This window comes from Condylura cristata, unplaced genomic scaffold (genome assembly GCF_000260355.1).
Source record: "Condylura cristata isolate star-nosed mole 26May11 unplaced genomic scaffold, ConCri1.0 scaffold00003, whole genome shotgun sequence".
NCBI lineage: Eukaryota > Metazoa > Chordata > Mammalia > Eulipotyphla > Talpidae > Condylura > Condylura cristata.
The window spans coordinates 9,401,400-9,423,982 of NW_004567104.1; the positions used below are offsets into that span (position 1 = coordinate 9,401,400).

The following is a 22,583-nucleotide window of genomic DNA, read 5'->3' on the forward strand; positions in this document are numbered from 1 at the left end:
TTCCCAAAAACCCTGGTGGGACCAAAAGGTTCAGGCTCTCTAGTAAGCACCTACTGTTTGCTAGGAATGCCACATATATTTTCACTTTTAAAATATTTTCATCTTTTAAGGTCTCTATGGATCTGTAAGTATGAATCACCATCTGTGATCCATAGATGAGGAAACTGATGCTCATAGAAGTTAAGGAACACACTCAAGAATTTACACAGTGAAAGACACTGCATCAATTCCAGTCCGTCTGGTGGCAATGCTTTCTCTGCTGGGTCCTCTACACTCCGCTGCCTTCTGGAAGCAATCGCTTAATGAAGCAAGCATGTGTCACCAGATCCCAACTGACCTAGCAATACTAAATGCAAAAATTCTCCAAGCATTCTTTTCTCCTGGCTCTTGCATGATTTTTAGCAAGTTTATTAAGAGGAGCAGTACAACTAACATCTTTTCTTTACAAAGCATTCTAGGGGACAAAATCCATCACTTGTATTTTTGTTTTATCATCATTGACATTGCTGTAATTCAGCAAGCTGAAGTTTAGCTGCCTAGAATTTTAGCAGTGGATGAGTAAGCTCCCAAGAACATGTGTGACTTTCAGGGTGATGGCGAGGAGTGGTGTCTACACATCTTTGTAAGGAAACTCTAGAGTCCAGTCTTTCCTCTTCATGCCTTCTCCCTCACTCCATGAGGAAGAGTGAGGGAGAGATTTTGTGATGCTGGTCTGCACACCCTCAGCTGTCCCTAAAGAATACTCCAGACCCAAAAAGGTCAGCTCATGCTTGTAATTTCTGAGTTTAAATGTGTGCAAAATTGTGTGTGGTGTTCAAAATGTGTTAATAAAGACTAAAAGGAAATACATCAAAAGGATAATAAAAGTTATATCTAGATAGTGTGATTGCCATTGGTGAGTTCCTTCTGTATTTTTCATCTACACAAATCAGAAAATACACTATTTTATAAAAATAGTCCATGACGATATGTAGTATGTAATTTTAAATATCTACATTTTCAATATTTTTTTTTAAGTTGGAACTTAAGGGTGCAGCTTGACTATTCAGACTGGCCATTTTCTCATGGATCCCAGAAATCTGTAAGTAGCATAGGGTTTAACTCCTACAGATAAAAACACTCCAACATGCTGCTCGTGGTGGGTATAAGAAAGGGTCACAATTACTATCTAAAGGTGAGTTCCTGCTGTATTTTTCACCTAAAATTATCAGAAAATACATTATTTACTAAGAAAATAGAGGGTGGTAGCTTGTCTATTTCTACTTAAAGGAATGCCTTCAATCTTTTATGCCAGGATTTTTCTTTTAACTGGGATCTTTTCCTATTTCATCATCAATTTTCAAGCTACTGAAAAGAAAACAAAAACCCAGTAAGTAATCAGTTTTCTGCTTCTATTGTGTTGAAACTTAATAACTGGCCTCACATTTTTTTTTTTTCAGCAGAAATAGCACAATGCCCAGATCACTAATTCAGTAGCATCACCTGTGTTCTTTGACAACGCCTTGCATGAGATGAATAGTCCTGAATTGTAGTTTATGGTTGAAATTCAACAATACCACTTGGGGCACTTTTTTGAGTATTCGTGGCAATTAGCAATGCTTAAAGATGAAGGTATTGTACCACAGAGTGCCATTAAATGTGCTTGTGACCTTCAAGATCGGCGCGTGCTTAGCTTCTCCACATGGATGCTACATGGCCTCAGCATGCACGACTGAGTAAGAAATTACATTTCAGGGAATAGCTATGCAATCACAGAGACAGTGTTTGGAAAATAAAGGGAGGAAGAATACAAATGTTGAAAAAACTACTCCAGGGATTTTTTTTTAACAGCAAGTAGTTTATAAATTCAACACCAGCAAGACTGTCTCTATGGACTCCAGCTTGTCCATAAAAATTTATCTTTGTCATTATTTATCATACTGTTGACCAACTTTCAGCTTACAAAAATTGGCAGAATTACATATAGCTAAAAAATCCCCAAACAGTAGAACTGGAAAGGAATGTAGATATCTTCCTAAATCCTTCTTGTTTCCAAACTTAAGAAAACTGTGGATGTGAGAGAAGAGCTAACCAGAGACAGGACACTGAATTAGTGGCAGAGCACCCCCGAAAGAGTTCACCTCTGTTCTCCTTCCCTACCAGAAAAAGTCCTTCCTTTCCCAGAAAAGTCTATAGTTGCTCTTTTGTCCTCAGACTGATGGTCCACAAAAAGTATTCTTGTAAGTGAAAATAAGGCGAATAGCATAAAGTTCACTTGATAATAATAAAAAGATTAACAAACACATAGCCAAGCTTCCTCAAAGCAGTATCCTGGATGGAGGGAAGGTGGGAGCAGAAAGGGTCTGACTATGTAAATAATGAATAAAAATTCACACATGCACAAAAAGCAGGTCTATCATATTACTGCTCTCCCAGCCAGTAATCTTGAAAATATACGCCGACAGAAGCTCTCTGAAAATGTTCCTTCCATAAATAATTTATGGTGCTAAATTAGCTGCTCAAAGACTATCTCTTCTCTTGGCCTGTGTTACGATATGGGTGTGTGAGAGCAGACTTTCTTTGGACAAGATTGTGTTCTGTCAGCTGAAAGCGATTCTGGATTGCACAGGCTGAAAGCAGACTTACACATCCTATCCTATGTTCGAGGTGCTCAATGCATGTTAAATGCTTGGTGCCATGTCACAGGACATCCACAAACATGCAGATTCATACATAAAAAGTGAAGAATATGAAGAAAATGAGCTGCCCAATCCAGGTGAGGTCTGCCATGCTCTCTGTTGAAGTCACCTAACTACCCTACCTTTTTTTTTTTTTTTTAAGATTTATTTATTTATTCATACAGAACTGGAATACAAGCCAGAAGTGCAGGGTGGTGAGAGGATTCACCAGAGACAGAGTTGGGAACAGAATAGGTAGATGGATGAAGTCTACTGCTGAGGTGAGCAGTAGGTGAGACAGGAGAGGTCTGCTGTGTCAGGTGGGTCACCTCCAGGGCAGGGGATCAAACTCACACTGCACGGCTATGGCCAGTTTTCAGTGCTGGGCTTTAACCCACTATGCCACTACAGAGGGCCAACCCTATCTCTTAGTGCAATCTGCAGACTTCCAGCCTCAGGGAAAGTTTCTAGATTGGGACAACCTTGCTCTATTTCAGCCTCATTCCTCTGCGCTAAGACCCACAGTGGTTGACCTGGTCTGCCCCATCTGGCTGGCCATGACCTTGTGACCCTCCTCTGAGAACACCAGGATCTCTGAGCAATGTTCTCCAGAGGAAAACGGAAAGCATCTGACTGAATTCTCCATTGACAAAAAGACCACACATCATGTGGAACTAAAGGCAGATCCAGATGTTCTCCAAACTGGCCCTGCTGTCCTGCACCTGCCTCTGTATCTGCTTAGGGACTCATCAGTGTGTCACAGAAATGGTCTGAGCCATACAAAAGGGGAAGGAGCTGCTAAAAGACTGGGAATTTCTGAACAAGTTGGTTCTAGTAATTTCATTCATTCTATCACTCATGTATTTGATCACTCTTTCAAGAGATGGCTGAGAGTGGTAACCTATTCTCTGGGGACTTACAATCTATTTGGGAGAATCCACAGAGATCAAGTTTCAAAAACACAGTGAAGATTTGTGAGAGTTAAGGAGGGCACAGGTTGCTTTCTATGGGTAGTGCTGTGATGTACTGAGAATGAAAAGGTTCAGGAGGCAAAAGAGAAGTCCTTCCTGACAGAAGAGAGACATCACCCAGACTAGTGAGGGTCTCACTAATTGAGCTTTCAACTGTCACCCAACATCCTGGGCCTTTCCTTAATACACCAACAACCTCAAAAAAAATTATAACGTCACCAATTCCTCAGTGCTATGGAACTCAAGCAACTGTAAAAGGCTCAGAAAATATACAGTGGAACATAAATTCTAATGATCATTAACAACAACCCAAAAAGACTATAATTGCTATTTTATCTTGAAGTGAGTCACTCAATTAGTGGGACAAACACAAATCGCCTGAGGAAGTAAGGATTGGGAATTCTACTTCAGTAGGGAAGAGTTGCTAGTATTTCAGTTTTTAGTAATTCTAGAGTTTTTTTAATGCCCCCTCACTAGCCATGGTAATTTTCCCCAAAACAAAGAAACAGCTTTATCTCTAAAGCCAGTGTCCTGTGGGCAATGAAGTAATCCAGCTCAGCCTACTCAACTGATCATTTTGTTAATTGTAAGTCCACATTTTTTTCTCTTATAGAAGAGATGGAACAGAAAAGATATTCTGAATTTACCCTGCTTTCTTAGCATTGAAGAGAGCAAACACAGTACTCTGTGTATCATTCATTCACCCAAGTGGATTAATTTACACGACCATTACTTCATGTGGGGTTTTCAGTTATTCTGAGCTCTCTTCTAGAAGAGAATATTCATTTCCTAGGGCTGCCACAATACTCTGCTACAAACTTGTTTAAAACAACAGAAATGTATTATTTCACAGTTCTGGAAGCAAAAAGTCCAAAATCCAGATGTCACCAGATTTGGGTCTGTCTAGCAGTTCTAAGGGACAATCTGTTTCATGACTATTTTCTACCTTCGGGTGGCTGCCACCATTCCTTGGTGTTCCTTGCATTCCTTAACTTGTAAACTCACCACTCCAATCTCTTTTTGTCTTCACATGGCATTGTCCCAGGCCTGTGTCTGTTCTCTTCTCACAGGCCACCAGTCACAATGGACTAGGACCCACCCTCACAGAGTGGTGCTCATCCTGATTCCATTCCAAATAAGGCTATATTCATGGGCAGAAAGCCTCAGGACTTCCACTTATCATTTTGGGAGACATTCAACCCACAACAGAGAGTATAGACCCCACTATATGGTCACAGTTGATTTGTCCAGTGGCTTCTCCATCAAGCAGAGGATGTCACTGATGGCTAGGAGACTAGTCTAGAGACACACATCTCTATATTCCTTGCTTGTCCTTCCTTAGTTTTGTGAGTTCCATGGCGCCCTCACTGCCAGGTCTACCTGTGGATTGTAAGTGCCCAGGACACCCTGCCTCTTTTCTGTTTGTGATTATATTCCATCTCACTGCACAGACAAGGGAATAGACCATACTTTCAAGAAATAATTGCTTCGTGAAAGTCTGTATAGATAAGTGAATGAACTAGATGCAAGCAGGAATGTCAGAAGCCTGTTGAGGTAGTAGTGATACACACATTAGACCAACAATGAGGAACAGAGAGGAAGGAATAATTGATTCTGATGAGTAGGACTAGGGAAGATTTCATGAAAGAGAGGCATTTGGACTTAGGCTTGTGGGATTAGTAGGATTTTATAAATGAATAAGGAGAAAAATTTATCCCCTGCTGATCAAACAGTGTGAGCAGAGGCCCAGAGATACAAAGATGGCCTTTGAGAGAACAGTTAATAGGCCAGATCAGCTGAAGCAAAAGGTAGCTAAAAGACATGAAGACAGGTGGGATGGAAAGGGGATGAAAGATAGCTCACAGAGCCTCTGAGCACAGGTTATTCTGAGAGCAGTAAGACATCACTGAACTTTGTTAAGATGGGAAATGACGTGTCCCTGCCTGTGCTTCAAAGGAAAACACACACACATAATTCATATCTGTGTTCCCTCTTTGTCTTCCTGGTGGAGCAAAAGTTCTTATATTACTATAAGAAGTATTTTATATTTACCTGTACATCTACTATGTACTGTACTTAAGTAAGGAACTAAGGATTATATGTGGTTGTATTTTATAATTATTAATCATATGAAGTATATAAATGATGAATTATTTGTCTTTCATAGTTAAAAGATCATAGCTGAGAAGAACTTAAGAAGATGATATCACAGGTCCTAAAATGTCTTCTTAGGATAATGACCTGGAATTAAGAACCCAGAGGAAAATGGATTCTCTGTTAAAGTAATAAGAAAGACTTTAACCTATAGGAAGAAGTCCACCTTCAGAATCAAGTCCAATTCTTTTTGAGGCTGGTAAGTCCACAGATCGGAAACATTTACAACTGGCAATGGCAGTGAGGAATAGGGGTGAGTACCATCTTTGTAGCTATCCATCTGAAAAGCACCAGGAAGTACACCACTTTCTACTGACATCTGAAGAGCAGTTAGGTACCACTATGGTGGGGCCTAAAGGACACACCCCAGTTACTCATAGAGGTCTGATCAACAGCTGAAACTGTCAAATGGAGAAATATTTACCATGGTTTCAATACCTCTAATGCTCTTAAGTAATAATGCAAACAATCTTAGGAAAAATAAATCAGTTATTCACCTGTAAAAAGGTTCAGTATATAAATTTACCAAGTTTCCCCAAAGAGAACTTGCCCTTGTTGGTAAGTCATGCTAAGGAAACCCTGGGACTAAGTACAGGAGAGGATCTGAGGAAGGTGGAAGGAGACAGCACAGAGGAAAAAGAAAATGCTTTTGAATCTCACAAACCCTAGAAGGTAGTGTTGTAATGACATCCCATAAAAAGGATGGTGTCTTGTCCCCAGTCCCACTTAACGTTAGGTGGAGCTTAGCAGCCAGGTGAAGCTACGTAATATGGAAAACAGGCAGGTTGTAGGCAAAGAAGAAAGAGGGGGAGAAAAGAGGGATTCCTGAGTCTGGACTTACATTCTGGTACTGGGAAAGAGATACACTTTGCTGGGAAAGAGACATGGAAGGAGACACATGTAAAGACACTTGAAAGCGACGTGTGTGAGAGACACGTGAGGAGCTGACAATGGCAGCTTGATTGGTATCTTGATATAGTATCTCCTTTTGTCAAAGCTTTCTGGGTTCTGCTTCAGAACCTCTTTCCTGAGGCTCCCCACCAGAAGGTGATTTTAGGCCTCAGCAGTGTATTTCAGTCTATCTGCCTATTCTCCTCCCCGCCTCTGTCTCTCGTGAAGTCTGTTACCCTCCCCCACCTCTGGCCTGTGCCCCAGCTCTTATATGCATAAATGAATAAATCTTTAAAAAAATGTCTTTGAAACAGGTTGGCTGTGTATTCTGTCTTGTTTACTATGAGTGTTTCAATTAGTCAGTCCCTAGTCAAAATATAGGTATAACTTAAACACATGAAAAAGGAATTCAAATGTTGAATTCATGTAGTCATCATCTAACCTATAGATGGAATTTTAGTTAAGGATAATTTTTTTTTTAAAGATTTATTTGTACATACAAAACTGGGGGTACAGGCCAGAGGCTCAGGGGCGGTGAGAGGCTTCACCAGAGAAAGAGTGGGGAGCAGAACAGGCAGATCGACGAAGTACACTGCTGAGGGGAGCAGCGGGTGGGTCAGGAGAGGTCTGGCTCGCCATGTGGTCTCCTCCGGGGCAGGCGGGATTTGAACTCATGCGGAAGTGGCTTTAGCTTCTCAGTGCTGTGCTTTAACCCACTGTGCCACCAGGGAGGGCCCTAAGGATAATTTTAATGTCTGTTTAGAGAGGATAATTTTAGGTAAACATAAAAAGTTTTAGAGAAAACCAAAGCAAAACTTTTAAAAAGTCAACTCTTATGAATAATTTGTCATTAGCAAATACTACTAAGATTTTGTTCACACCTTACCTCCTAATACCCCTAGTCATTTATTACTCAAACAAAGAAGACACAGAATAATAAATCTTCAAAAGCTAATTATTTTTCAACTGCAGTTCTTCCTCAATCTATAGGTACTATCCTTTTATCAAAAGATCAAAACTCTAAAGACAAATTTAAAAGTCAGCATCTAAAATGCACTAGGCTTAAAGTTTCCTTTGTAATCTCTCAATTTAAGAAATTTTAGCTTAAGTATTTGAACAATATATTTCTTTCTAGCGGGTTACGTTATGCATACTGTACAGACAAATATAAAACCAATACGAATGAAAAGGAAAATGTATGCTAGACTTAATAGTGCTAAAACTTACATGTATAAATGTCAGGAAAGAAATTCTACCTTGAAGAATATTTTATCCTTCTTTAGTTTCACAGAACTGCAAACTTACCATAATTTAATAGAAAATGCTACCACCATTGTGCAAGAATTTTTTCACAGTTGAACTCTAATCATATTCTAAATTCAAAAGATTCAACAGGAAGACAAGGTCATATGATAGATAAGACAGCCATATCCATTAGAGATAAATTAACAAGTTTAATTGCACTGGTTTATAAAGTACACCTCTATAACCCATACTTGGTATTCTTAGAAAGCTTTGGGAAGGTTAGAAATAAAGCATTCCAAAGCAACTCATTCAGTGAAGCTGATTAGCGGTTTTAGTTGGTTGACTAGCTGGTGGGTTGAGCAGGTAATTGGTGGGTTGGACAATCCATCAAATATATAATTCATATTCATGGAAAACAAAAAGTTCACAGATGTTCCGTGAAACCTTTTTGGGGTTAATTAAACAAAAACAGCAAACTATTTATTGGTCTTCCATAAAATAATAATCCATTAGATGATGATAATTATTATTATTATTATTATAGTTACTGTTGTTATTGCTACTTCAGTGTAATTTCTCTTGGTCCTTATATTTCTTAGAAAACTTCTGCCATGCTCATATTGAATTTCAAAAAAAAAAAAAAAAAGCAAGCAAATAACCTTGTAACAAGGCTATGTCAAAGAAGGAAAAGTGTGTGGTTAGTATTCCTACTCCTGCTGGCTTGCCTAAAACAAAACTGGCTGTAGTTTCCTATGCCAACACAGAGGAACAATGCAACCCTGAAAATCAAATTCATCAGACCCCAGCCACAACCACAGGTGCCTTCCCAGGGAGTCAGGGTGTCAGATGAGAGGCAGTGACATCTGCAACTTGGATAATTCCAATTAAAAGTAAAAAACATGACAAAATGATTCAGAGCCCCTGTATATTAGCAAAATGGAAGGAGGGAAGAGAACAACCCTTTCTTTAGCAACAGCTGTGCAGACGAAATATTTTTTAATCATCCATATACTTTCAAAGGCACTCATTCCCAACTGCTGTCTTCACACTGACAAATACAAGAAATTCAAGACATGTAAACAAGAATAGATGTGCCCTTAAATCCCAAGGTCATTGGCAGCATCTGCTATTTCAGAGAACAAGAAGGGCTTTCTTTTTGCTGGTTCATTTGTTGTGGGGGCTTGTTTAAGAAAACACACACACACACACAATTTTCTAGATTTCCCTCACCATCACAGGAGGAATAAAATAGACAAACCTGCATAAAAGATAATAAACATCTAGTGATTTGATACTTGAGTTATACAGATGGAAAATCAGCCAGGCTCTAATTTTTTAAGCTAAAAGGAAAATTCATTTTCATATCAAGTCCCCCTTGTGCCATTTGGCTATTAAATTATTCAAGGAATTTCTCTGCTTATAAGGATTAATAATATCAACCCAAGCCATTTCTGAAAAGTACTTTCACCTCTTACAAGAGACAGATGGACTACAGGAAAACAGCCTATCGTATTACAAGCAGACAAAAAAGATTTCAGATTACCAGATTAACACACCAGGCGGGAGAGGATGATAGAAGTTGCAAGATATGAAATAACTAGCAAATGGAACCAAATATTCTTTTGAGCCATCATTTTTAAAATAAATATAATTTGGAGTCCATTATAATTCAATTTTACCTGTTTCATGCTCCCAAACACAGCTAATTAGCATAAATGTCAGCTCCAATTTAACCAAAGACTTTGAAAATCTAATGGAACTTTATTGAAACACACTGATACCAGGGAACAGAGACACCACCTGCTTTAAAGGCCATTTGTGTTTTAGTAAAAAATGTGTTCTGAAATCCTGGATATATGGGTTAGAGCCATTTTATAGGTGACTTTTTTTTTCCTTTTATGTAATATTTTAAATGTAACCATCTTTAAGAAAATATTCTCATGCCCACAAAACCTAAACACTTCCTCTTTCTTAATTCTCTCATATATGAGAAGATTTCCCAAAAGTTGTATTTCAGAGAAGGTCAATAGGAAAAGATTGCAATATCACTCAAATAAGAAAAGAATTATATTGGAAGATTCATAAAGGCAGGCCAATGTTTATCACAAATAATTTTGATTAAATATTTAATTTTAATTACATGGATAAGAAAGAATTAATCTCATTTTAAAATAAGTAATTAAAAAAAAAGTTCAGGCATTTCCCTTCACCAATCCCATTCCCAATTTTAATAGGAAACCCCTTAGGCCATGTAGTAAATAACCCCATGACTTTTTAATTCAAAGATATACTATACAGCTTTTTTGTGCTGTGTATTTTAAAAATGGGATCATTCTCTATTGCTCTACTTTCCTCTCAACATTCCCACATGTCTAAGAAAATATATCAAGTGCAGTTGGACATTTGATCTTCTATCAAACACTTATAATGCATATCAGCAAGCGTGTATATGTAAGCAAATAATAGTACAAATACAAGTGTTTTGTTTCTTAGCGATACTACAAAGCAATTAAGCTAAATAAGGTAAAAACGCCCTCTTTCTCCAAGAAGGTTTTGCTGGGGTGTTAGCAGTTTGTTGTTTTTAGTGCAGGGGTGATCATCTCTGATACAAGGGCCACATTTGCACCACCACTTGCTTCTGTATAGCCAGAGAGTTAAGAATGTTTTTACATTGTTGAATGTTTGCAGGGCAAATTTTTCAAGAACACCATTTTATGACATAGCAATTTCCACAAAACTCACACTTTGGTATTTAAAATGCAGTTTGATTGGAACACAGCCACACTCATTCCTTTGCATATTGTCATGGCTACTCTCCTGCTACAGGGCAGTAATTAAGTAGTTTTGACAAAGCTCACATTTCCACAAAGCTTGAAATATTTATTATCTGGCTCTTAACAGAAAATCTTTGCTGACCCCTGTTTTAGGACGTGAGATTTATTTTTCTAACATCTCCCTTATTAAACATTTCTTCAGATGCCATGCAGGCACTCTTTTAGAGGACTGAGATGTCAGAAGAAATGCTGCAAGGCAACAGCAGAAAATGGTCTAATCGCCTTACAAACGATGCACACATGGATAAAGTTGCAGTTTCTCTGAAGCGGTCTGCTCACCCAACTAGTAGGTAACACACAGGTAGACAAAGTCAGTTTCTCTTTCTTGAGCTTCTGAAAATGCTATCAGTCCAAAAACATTACTTACAGTCAGCTATTGAGTAAGGGTGCCACAGATGACAGTCTGGAGTCTGGCTAGTCTATCTGCTGAGCACTGACTATGTCCCAGGGCAGTGCCAGCCTCTCCACGATTCCAGAGCCAACATGACAGACATTACCTCTGCCCTTGGAGTTGCAGTACGTTCCTTACAGTTGGGAGAAGCTATGAAATTATAGATCAGGGAACTGAACAGGGCCAGCAGGGGCCAGGGGGATTAGAAAGAATTTAAAGTAATTTCAGATCATCAGATTTAAAATTTAAAAAATACCAGGTAGCGAACTGTTGCATTAAAGAAAGAAGTAGCGGCCCTCCCTGGTGGCGCAGCGGGTTAAAGCACAGCACTGAGAAGCTAAAAGCCACTTCCCCATGAGTTCGATTCCCGCCTGCCCCGGAGGTGCAGACCTCTCCTGACCAGCCCGCTGCTCCCCTCAGCAGTGTACTTCATCGATCTGCCTGTTCTGCTCCCCACTCTGTCTCTGGTGAAGCCTCTCGCTGTCCCTGAGCCTCTGGCCTGTACCCCAATTCTGTATGCACAAATAAATCTTTAAAAAAAAAAAAGTACCAAGGACAGAAATTGCCACCACTTTATTGTGTCTGTGTCCTCATACTGTATTCTTTATAGAGAATAATTTAATACCAAAGGAGCAATTCAGCCTCTGACGAAAAGAGAATCTCCATCCAGTGTATGACTAATGCCAGTGTGAGTATTTTTGCACCATCAGTAGATTGAGAGTTCAAATTTTTTAATGTTTATTATATCTCATCCAACCAGCAAATCTAAGACCTCTCCAATGAAAACAGAAATCAAACTATTGTACACGTGATGACCCTCCGATGGCAGCTTAAAGAGTACATTAAACAAAGGCACCCCTTCTTATCCCACAGCCCCTGCCCCTAGTGACAGCAGGTCACCTACAGGTTCCATCCAGGTTAGAAAAGCTCCTGACCAAATACAATAAATCAACTTTTTTTTAAAAAAAAAAAAATACACCTGGAATTCCCATTATACAAAGCGGAATAGAAAGGCATGGAAAGGAAGAAAAAGCAACTTCAGCAATATTCTGCAGTCCCCATGCAGGTGGGGTCAGGCAAACTGCAGGAACATCAAGGTTCTGCACCTTTAAGGCTTGAATTCTTTTTGAGTAACTCAGCTATGGGGACATTCAAACTGGGTCAGTCTCTCTTACAGGCTTCCTGGGTGTCCTATGTTCCTGTTGACTTCATAGAGAACTAAGCAAGCATAAAATGTCTCTAGAGAGAAGCAGCAGCTGGAATCTAGGACAGAAAGAACAAAATGACTTTACACTATTGCTCCTGGGTCTGTTATTTTCATACAGAAAGATGAGTGAGTACTGTTTGGTCAAGTTTATCAGGCGCTACCTGTACTGGTTTCCTCATTAGAACCTGAGTTGATGAGGGCCACGTGTTCTTATTCATCTAATTGATGGTAATTAGATGGCACCCTTACCCACACAAGGGAGCCTGAGCAGTTTTGTGATTCACCCAAAGATAAAAATGAAACAAGTGAATTGGAGTTTGCTAAGCTTCAAGAGACACCAGGCTTGTGACCCACAATTATCCAGATACCACCTATCTCTAAAGTGGAAGATTAACCTAATCTTCAGGGTCACACCAGTGGTTAAAGGGAACAATTCCAACTGGCAGGTGCTTTTCCACTAGATCAGCCTTTTTCTCTGCAAACAGGGCAGGGGCCAGGACGAACAGCAAGAGAGGAGAAAGGTTTGGGGGCCCCAAACCACACAGCAACAATGACCTGATAAATAAAGTCCAACACAAAAGGCCTCAGCTGACCAGGGTTTATGTCTAGGGATTAATAAGATGTTCTGGACAGCCTAGTGGCCTCCAAGCATTCCTCTGTCGTGAGTCATAAGGATTGTAACTAATAAAAATTATTTAACAAGTGAAACTTCTGGCTGCCCTGTTCAATTTGAATTTCAGATCAACTATTTTTAGTATAAAAATATTTCAGCTCCAAATGAATAGTATAGGACATACCTATACTGAAAAATAACTCATTGTGTATCTGAAACTCTCATGTCCATACACATTCTGTATTCAAGTATTCAACTTAGTCAAATAATGTGTATTTGTAATTACTGGACATTTTTACATGAAAATGTTATTTGTTGTTTATCTGAAATGGAACTGGGTATTCATTTTTATCTGGCCATTTTAGCTATGAACAACATAAACAGCTAAGGTCAGTGACATTTTAAGAATTGAGAGGAACAGGTGACAGTTTGATAACATGCCAGAAGGCCACTTTGGAAAGAGTTTCTTTTGGGTTTTGATTCACTAATTGATTTTTGCAGAAGGGCCAGAGGAGAAGACATCTATATCTTAAACCTACTTCTACTGCTTATATGAAAAAGAGACAATCCTGGCTGACATGAAGGACTTCTGCCAGAAAGCAGATCTCACTGTTCCCAAGCTCCCTCTTCTCCATTCTCTAGACATCATAATGACTGAAGCCCAGGATGACTTTCTTAGGTCCCTACGGGTATGATTTGTTTAGTATCGTTCATCTAAGAAAGCAGGTTATTCTATGGAAGTGGTAAAGAGTTAGAAATGTTTCCAATAAATAGGATAGGATTACACATTTCAGGTCCCTAAAAAAAAGCATCATGCTAGTTCTGGACAAAAGTGGTCAAAAATAATTACTAGAAGCAAGAGGAACACTATAAAGGTGTTTTGAATCAATTTTTGCTTTAAAATGCTTTTAAATTTTATTAGCTCATTTCTTATGCTCTATTATGTGTGAACATGGAAAATATTTACTCACCTTAGGTACATGAATTACCTTGAGTTATCCTCCTATCTATTGATTCTGCTACTATCACAGAGTTGTCGGCAAACAAAAGAAGCAAGAATCTAATCTAGAAGAGCAGCAGTTTCTCTAGTAAGTACACTGAATGGCTTATGTCATTTCTTTTTCTCAGAGGAAGAAAAAAAATCCCATTCAAAACCTTAATTATTTAGACCTGGATGAAACTATAATCAGCATGTAGAATCTATGCTAGGAGTTGCCAAAGATTAGTATGCATCAAAATCATTTGGAGAGCTGTCAAAACAGAGATTGCTGCCTTCTGCCCCCAGATTTCTAATTCTGTAGGTCTGGGTAGTAGGATGTAAGAATTTACATTTGTTCCAAATTCCAAATGATGCTAAGATGTCTGGTCAAGAGACCTTGCTTTGAGAAACATGGGTTAGTGGAATTATAGGTAATGATCTTGTTTAATTTAATTAGTTTACATGTGAGTACTTATAATTTGTCATATCACAGAGGCAAACCAGATATGGAACGTGCCTTTCGTGCCTTTCCAGTTAACAGACCAGTAAGGAGAAAATTCTGAGCCTGTGAATGATGTCTTGAATGAATTCTACACCTAAGGTTTTTACAGACTCCACTCATGGTTCATGGCTCATACCATGAACCTGACTTCCTTGACAGGGGCCTGCTGGGAACTAGGGGTAGAAGTAAACATTCATACGTGGCTTATAACTGAACACACTCATTCTCTGTCTCTTGCTTTTTCTGCCTGATTTGTACCCTGATACTGCTGCAGGTGAGATATGAAGAAACTTGGAAAAGGTAACTGGAAGAGACAGATGGGTGACAGACATAGGGGGAGGCTGCTCCTAGTCCTTGGGAGAAAAAAACAGCAGCTGTTATGTTGACCTCATGGTGTGCTATGTGATACATATTGAATTTTGAGTCTACTTCTGCCACAGTTCTCTGGGACCTGCCTAAACTCTGTCTTGTGGTGCCTTGCCAGGGTGCTGTGGACTTTTGGCAAACTTTCAGGCCTCAGTTCCCCACTTCAGGCCAAGTCTGTTTGGCTAGGTATTTGCTCAGGAGGGGATGGGTAATTTTGGGAATTTTAATGGGAAACTTAATCGAAATCTGTTTTTCCTGGTCTTCTAGCTTGCTCGCTCTCTTTTCTCTGTATATACACACAGCCACCCCAACTCTATACAAAATCTTTCACACTATGAGGATGCTTCCTTTGTCTTTATGCACAAAGACAGCTGAACCTCTTAATACAGCATGTACCCCATAACAACTTGGGGCCCCGGATACTCCTTGGTCATGTGCTACAAGATTCATATCTTGTTGGCTTATATGTTTCCACTGTCTAGAAAGTCCCTAACTCACAAATAACTACTAGAATCATCCTTTTCTACATATCTTCTCTAGCACCTGCTGCTCAAGAAGCATGATGAAAATTTGCTATCCCTGGGAAAAGACTCCTACTTTTAAGATAAAGATTGACTTTTGGAATGGTGTGTGTGATGGGGGAAGGTGTATTTTTGCATTTATATATCAGTATGATTTGGTTTAACCAAATCAGGCTGTTCCTGTGTTACATTGAACTCATGTTGAGGACAAAGATTCTTTAATCTTGAGCCTGGACTAAAACAGACCTGGGTAGAAAGACATTAGGATGCTGCAGAAAATTTGCATCAGGAGATGGAGTAGGTGACAATTACAATGTTAAAGTCAATGTTTCACCAACTATTTCTTTCCTCTCCTAAGCACAACTATTTCTCCCCTCTCCTACTTCCATCTAGGAGATGTCAAGAGACTTCTCCCTAATAAGAATAGGAGTTTAGTAAATTTAAAAGTTCTCTTTTAAGATGATGCAATAATTGGAATGAAGACATATGCCTGAAATTCTTACTAGTGCAAAGGATCTATATGCTCAAATACAATGACTTGAGTTTTATTGGTTATTGGTTATGAAGCATTTAACAGTTAGACAAGGTTGTCTTCTTTGCACTATCTAGAAAGTCCCTAGGTTGTCTGTGCCCCTTGAGACACAGGCATTCAGAGCAAAAGACAGCACACTTTTGCTTTACGGGATGTCATTGAGGAAGACCAACCCAAGCTTTCTCAGAGAGAGCAAAAGCACTCCCCTTGAGTTGAGACTGCCACTTCCTTCTTGATCCTCAAGTACATCAAGTACAACACCACTCTACCTCAGGGCCTTTGCAGTTGACATTTCCTTCCAGAAGTCTCAGACTTCCCTTGTCTTTCTTCTCAAAAACTACATTGTTCTTTGGATTGCAATGGGAGCAAGAACCCCTCAATAAACATAGTCTAATGTTTCATTCTGAGGAAATCTGCACTAAAGATACTGCTTCCAAAATTATTTCTCATGTCCAGAAAAAAAAATTCATCCGCAATACCTTTGAATTTTTGTTCACAAATGTGTATTTTAAAATACCATCTGTACAGGCAGCCTGGAGTAGATAGATGAGCTGTGTCCAGTGTAACTCAGGCCTACTTTCCCTCAAAGGACAAAGTGCTATTATGATGGTCACTCCACTGCAGTTAAACCCCAGCCTCCCATTCATCATCAGGTGACATGGGAAGGCATGTTTTGGACAGGCAGAGAAGGTAAAGAGCATCACCCTCCCTCCTGTTCCCTCAATGCTTATAGCAGTCTGTTTAGAAGCCTAATTGAAGCAAAGTCTAGATTTGATCTAGGTATACTACCTAGAGCTTTCTAAACTCTTACTGTAGCTAAAGGCTAAACCCACACAGGGAACAAGTCCCCACCCTGCACCCACAGCTTCGTTCTCAACCAGACTTCCAGACAGACAAAGTATAACCATTAAGGCAGTCTTTAAAAATTTACTCAAGATATATCACTTAGGGAAAAACCAATCTCTATAACTAATTGCCCATGAAAATTATTGATACTTGAGCCACAAAATATTATTTTTCTGTAATAAAATGAGAATTCAAAAACAATCTAATTTCATTTCACTTATCTGATCACTTACAGGTCACCATAATCTTTTTCTTTTTTTAAGATTTATCTACTTATGCACCAAAAACTAGGGTATAGGCCAGAGGTGCGAGGGGTGAAAGAATTCACCAGAGACAGAATGGGGAACATGACAGGCAGAATAACTGAAATATACTGTTAAGGGGAGCAGCAGGTGAGACAGAAGTCTGCTGCACAATGCACAATGTGGGTTAAATCCCTGGCCAGGGATCAAATTCATACTGCAGTGGCTTTGGATAGCTTCCTAGTGCTGCCACCTAACCCCCTTGTGCCACCAGGGAGGCCCAGATCACTAGTATTTTATGATGGATTCAAGTTTCTGGAGTGAGATGCAACATTTAGACTATGAAGAAAGCCAGCCCAGGGTTTGAAACCAGGCTTTACATCTACTGGCTTTGGGATCTTGGACTAACACCTTAACTTTTCTGAGACTCATCAGCAAAATGGCAAATATGTATATATATATATATATGCATACATATATATATGCATATATATATATGCATACATATATATATATGCATGCATATATATATGCATGCATATATATATATGCATACATATATATATGTATATATATATATGAACTTGTGTCTCCTAATTATATAATGATTCAATAATACCTGTTTCCTGCTAAGTGCTCAAGTCAAATAAATGTTAAATGTTGTTGCCATTTCTAAAATTAATATTATTGTCTTTTGAGATAGGAAGGCTAGAGATTTTTATTTCAGTGTATTAGTTTTTACCCATAGATTTCAAAAATAAAGGGGAAACTTAGACAAGAACGCAATATAAAACATCAGGGCTACCAGACAGAAAAATATGTCCAAACTCAGGTCTTTTACTAATGAGTTATGTATTCTTGCACCACTGACCTTAAACTCTTTGATATTCATCTTGTTCCCGGCTACATAAAATGAGGACAAAAATCCAATTTTCAGAATTGTTGCGAGGATGATAAACCAAAAAGTAAAGATCTCTAGGATATAGTGGGTCCCTCTACTTCTAAGGAAGTAGATAGCAAAATAAAGAAAATCAGTGCTCTTTATTTAAGTCAGTCATTAGCTAATGATCAGCCACAGTGAATGAAAAAAGTCTAGTGAAGTCAATAAAATGTGAAGTGAAGCCTAATTCATTTTTACAATATGACCTACTTTCAGCTATTTTTGATTCACACGCAAGACCAAAGTTGCAAGAGCTGATTCTGCAAAGGCTGTTCATTAAAAGCATTTTCTTTTCTTTTTTTTTTTATGTTTTTTTCAGTGCTGAGTGATAAGAAAACAGGATTTCAGTTCCAAGAATCCTCTGAGAGACCCCCTGGCACTCATCCTCACAGTGTGACTTTCAAAACTATGCAGTATCCAAGGTTGCTGCAGTTCAGGGGGACTTGAAGGGAAGCCTTTTTTAATTCCACTCAATTATGCAGCTACCATTAGGCAGTTCAGGGTGCCCTAAATAAGTGGATTCAGATCTTAGCACCTGAAGGTTTGCAAAAAAATCTGAATGAGCTCCTATCCTATTAAGTACCAGAGGACACTCCTAGGTACCTGCTCTGTGTGGAAGGGCTAGCTGTGCTACTTTCCAGCTGGGACACAAATGTGCTATTAGATATTGACCCTAATCACTTAAGTGCCATTGAATCTTAATAAAACAGCTAAAGGGAAAAATATTTTCAGCTACTTTGGAGTATCTTTTTAAAGTGCCATTGTCTGTCCCTTCAGGCACTACAGTATTCTTGAACCAATTTAATCCACCTGCTAACAAAGATGGACAAAGGAAGATTTTCTTTTCCACAAGGCTAAACAAGGATTAATGACAGCCAACCAAATGGTCTCTTACTTTCTTTCCTTCTCCCTCTCTCACTGGCCTTCTAGATACAAAACATATAGATTTTCATTTAGTTAGGAATGTTAAATCAGAAGGCAGAACTATACGACCAACAAGGAATAGCTTTTTAAGTGTTTGGGGTTTGGTTTTGACATGCCAGTAATTCCACTTCATAAAATGGAGGAGAGACATTGTGTCATTGAGTCTTTTAAACCAGGCAGAAGGGGAGTGAGGGACAAAAACTTCTTGGGTGATAGGTGGCCTATAACCCTAAATTCCCTCTATATTCTCCAAAACCAAACCAAATGAAAACTCTGGCTCTGTCCCTTAAACCTACCATTCAATTAGGATGACAACAAACAGACTCCTGGTGACATCCTCTTCCTACCCCATCAGATAAAAACCACCGGGGTGCAGACAGGGGTAAACGAGACTAAGCAGATGGCACAGGTCTTGGTGGTCTCCTTGCACAATGCACCAATGAAAAATAGAGCTGGTTCTTCCACTGAAAATCCCAAACTACAGATATGCTGTTTTATATGCACCCGAGTTTTCAAATTGAACTACATAAGCCTTTGAAACTGTGACATGAATACCAGATCTTGTGATCCTATCCAACAGCACTACATGTCCTAATCCCTTAATTGGGGAAAACGTACTGACTTGATAACTAGCTCACAAACCCTCTGTCAACACGCTTTTCTCTTTCTGCCTGAAGGGGTCACCTCACTTTTGAACTTACTTCATAAATTCAAGGGCCAGACCCACCGCCCTCACCACCATGTCCCTTTCCTAAAGAGCTTCTATTCAGAAACAACATGGCAAAGAAATATCACTGTCATCATTTCTTACTGTTTTTTGTGATGGTTTGACTTGTGAAAATGACAGGGGTTATTATTTTTAGGCTTGTACTCTGGTGAGTTCATCAGACAAAACAAAGTATTAAAATAGCATCCATTTGGTAAATTCAATTTCAGATGATACATCTTAAACTCATGTCCAGTATACACTCAAATAAAACTGACTTATACCTGGCTCGTGGACTATGCAGCTAAAACATATTTTGTCTTAAATGTAAATGTAAGTGGAACTAAATCCCAAAGTCAATAATAAGCATAAGCTATTTCAATAATTTTAGGACAAACAGCAGAATTAAAGATTTCTGAGTGTCCTCATGTTCCATCCAGGATGTGCTGAAATGATTCAGAAAGGGAGCATTACAAACAAGTAAGTAAATGTTGGGTTAAGTGACATAGGCCTTAAGAAAAAAACATAACATGATTTTTTAAAATTCTCTTTTAAAGACGTGGTACATATATACAATGGAATATTACTCAGCAACTAAAAAAAAAAAAGAAACACATGTCTTCTGCAGCAACTTGGATGGAGCTGGAAAAGATCATGCTTAGTGAGATAAGCCAGAAAGAGAAAGAAAAATATCGGATGGTTTCACTCATAGCAGGAGTATAATGGATCAGGCGAGAAAATAATAAGAACAATGAACAGCCATATACAGAGACATTTTGTGGGGGTGGAGTGGGGAATGGGATCAAAAACGGGGGTGGGGGAAAGGGAAGTGCCCGGGACTATGGTGATGGCACACAGGTGACTTGGTGATGGGAAACCTGCAGGGATTACAATTGAGATGGAAAAAAAAAGTACAAAATGATGTAAAATTAAACTGTTATAAAATAAAATAAAAAAATCTCTTTTAAACCTCAACAAGTAAAAAATATTTTGTGACCATGCAAGCCACAGGAAGCTATTCTCAATCATTTTTTAAAATAGCTTGAATTTTATTCAAAATTTTAAAAGTGATATTCATAAAGGGAAGGTGGGTGAAACATAATAGAAATCTATACTTTTTTAACAACTTTTTTTTGAAAAATAAAGCTATTTTAAAATAAAGAGTATACTTTTTAAAAATAAATTTTAATGTAAAATATTTGGAAAAATACAGAGGTGTAACTAAGAGAAACACCTACACAATAATTATATAACTGTATTTATGCATATACGCTAATGCTGTAATACATGAACTTAATCCTGTTTTCTTTAGATGAATATGGCATTTTTGTATGTCATTACAAATTCTTGGCAAACATTGCTTTAAGGGCCACTTATCATTATGCCATAGAGTTAAGCCCCAAATTTGTTTACTCATTCTCCCATAGTAGAACATTTAACTTATTTATAGCTTTTGGATATTGGAGTTAACTTTACAACTAACATCATGGTACATGTTATTTATACATTTGTAGACACAGTCAAATGGCTATCCAGAAAATTAGCTTATTCTTGAAGAGTATTTATCAGCTCCAATAAACTGCCACACAAGACAACCTTCCAAGAAGGCAGGCACACAGCCAGGTGAGACTCTGGGGCCCTTCCTAGGGAGAACCACAGGACTGAATCTCTGCTGTGAGTCAGGCTGTTAGAGCCAAGCCAAGATGTGAGCTGTACAGTGATTCCAGGTAACTCTTCTGTCTATCAACAACCCCCGACTCAGCCATAATCAAAACCCAGGTGTGCCTACTTAAATAAATCCCACTGAAATTAAAGTTAGGGAAAGGTGATCAGGGGCAAAGAAAGACTTTATCAAGAGATGGAATTGTCCTATTTGGTGCAGGATTATCCTCAGCAAAAGAAATACATGGAGACATTCTGCTATTATTTATATTAATAATGGAAATAACTCAGCTAAAGGTAGAAATACTATTTCCCTAGAAGTTATTTGCACATCGGAGGTAATTCCTGTTTGGAAAAAAATATATAGAAAGCAATTTCAGAAGGGAAAAGGGCATGGTTCTAGAAATTTGTGATCTATAGGTGAGTTCAGCAAAGAGGAATCATTCTGCCAAAAATGTCAGTACCTGAGTGACAGTCTTTGATATTGCAGTTGTGACTCTCAGGGCAGATGACCCAGTAAATAACCATAAACTATATTCGGCTTAAAAATATTTTGTTTGACCAGAACAGTAGGAGATTGGCAGTGGTTCCTTTTAAGTTCAATTTAATCAATGGGAAACAATGTAAAATCTCACTTTTCTCAGAAAGACCTGGCATCAGTGAGAAATTCCCATGACCACCACTCAAGGGAAATGACTAGCAGCTTCCTCTTTCAAGATGAGAAGATCTCACAGGTCTCACTTGTTAGAATTACATGCCTTACCCAGGAGGCATCTAAACTTGCAACTTCCACCCAACTGCAAGGTCTTTCAAAGATATCCCTAATTCCCTACACTGGGGACACTCTAAGAACTAAAGTAATGTCCGCCCTTCCCCCACCATGCTCAATTCCTGGAGAGATACATCATAGGTAGTTCCCTCCTGCCAATGCTGCTTCTCAGTGTGGGGTAGTGTATCTGTCTTGAAATACCAATTTCCACTGGGCAACCCAGAAGCCCTCTTCCCTGAGTCTAAGAGCAAGTCTTCCAATATTAGTGTGTTGTTCCTTCCCCAGCATCGTTACTACCATTATAGCCATGACAACATCCCAGGCCATTCAAGCCTTAGGGTCTCCTACATCAAAGAATCCACCCAAACTAGTGATAACTTCACAATTCCATCAGAAGCTCCAAACTACAGTCTTTGTGGAGCATGGGGACAAGAAAAAATAAGTCACAAATAATATTAAGGACCATGCCAAGGAAATGAACCCTACAGGACCCAGAACCTCTGATTTACCACTTGCTTGGCCTTGGTCTTGTCACTTAGTCCCTGTAGGTCTCCAGTTTCCTTATCTGTAAAATGGGGTCATCAACATATGCTTCACAAGACTGTCATGTGAAATTGTCCTTCATGGCCAC

The 22,583-nt window shown here is 38.8% G+C and overlaps 1 protein-coding gene across 6 annotated transcripts in view; it reads right to left on the reverse strand.

Moving 5' to 3' along the window:
* Positions 1-22,583, reverse strand: part of TNIK (TRAF2 and NCK interacting kinase) — a 403,269-nt gene that overhangs the window by 249,104 nt on the left and 131,582 nt on the right. The gene's annotated exons all lie outside the window — the stretch shown is intronic.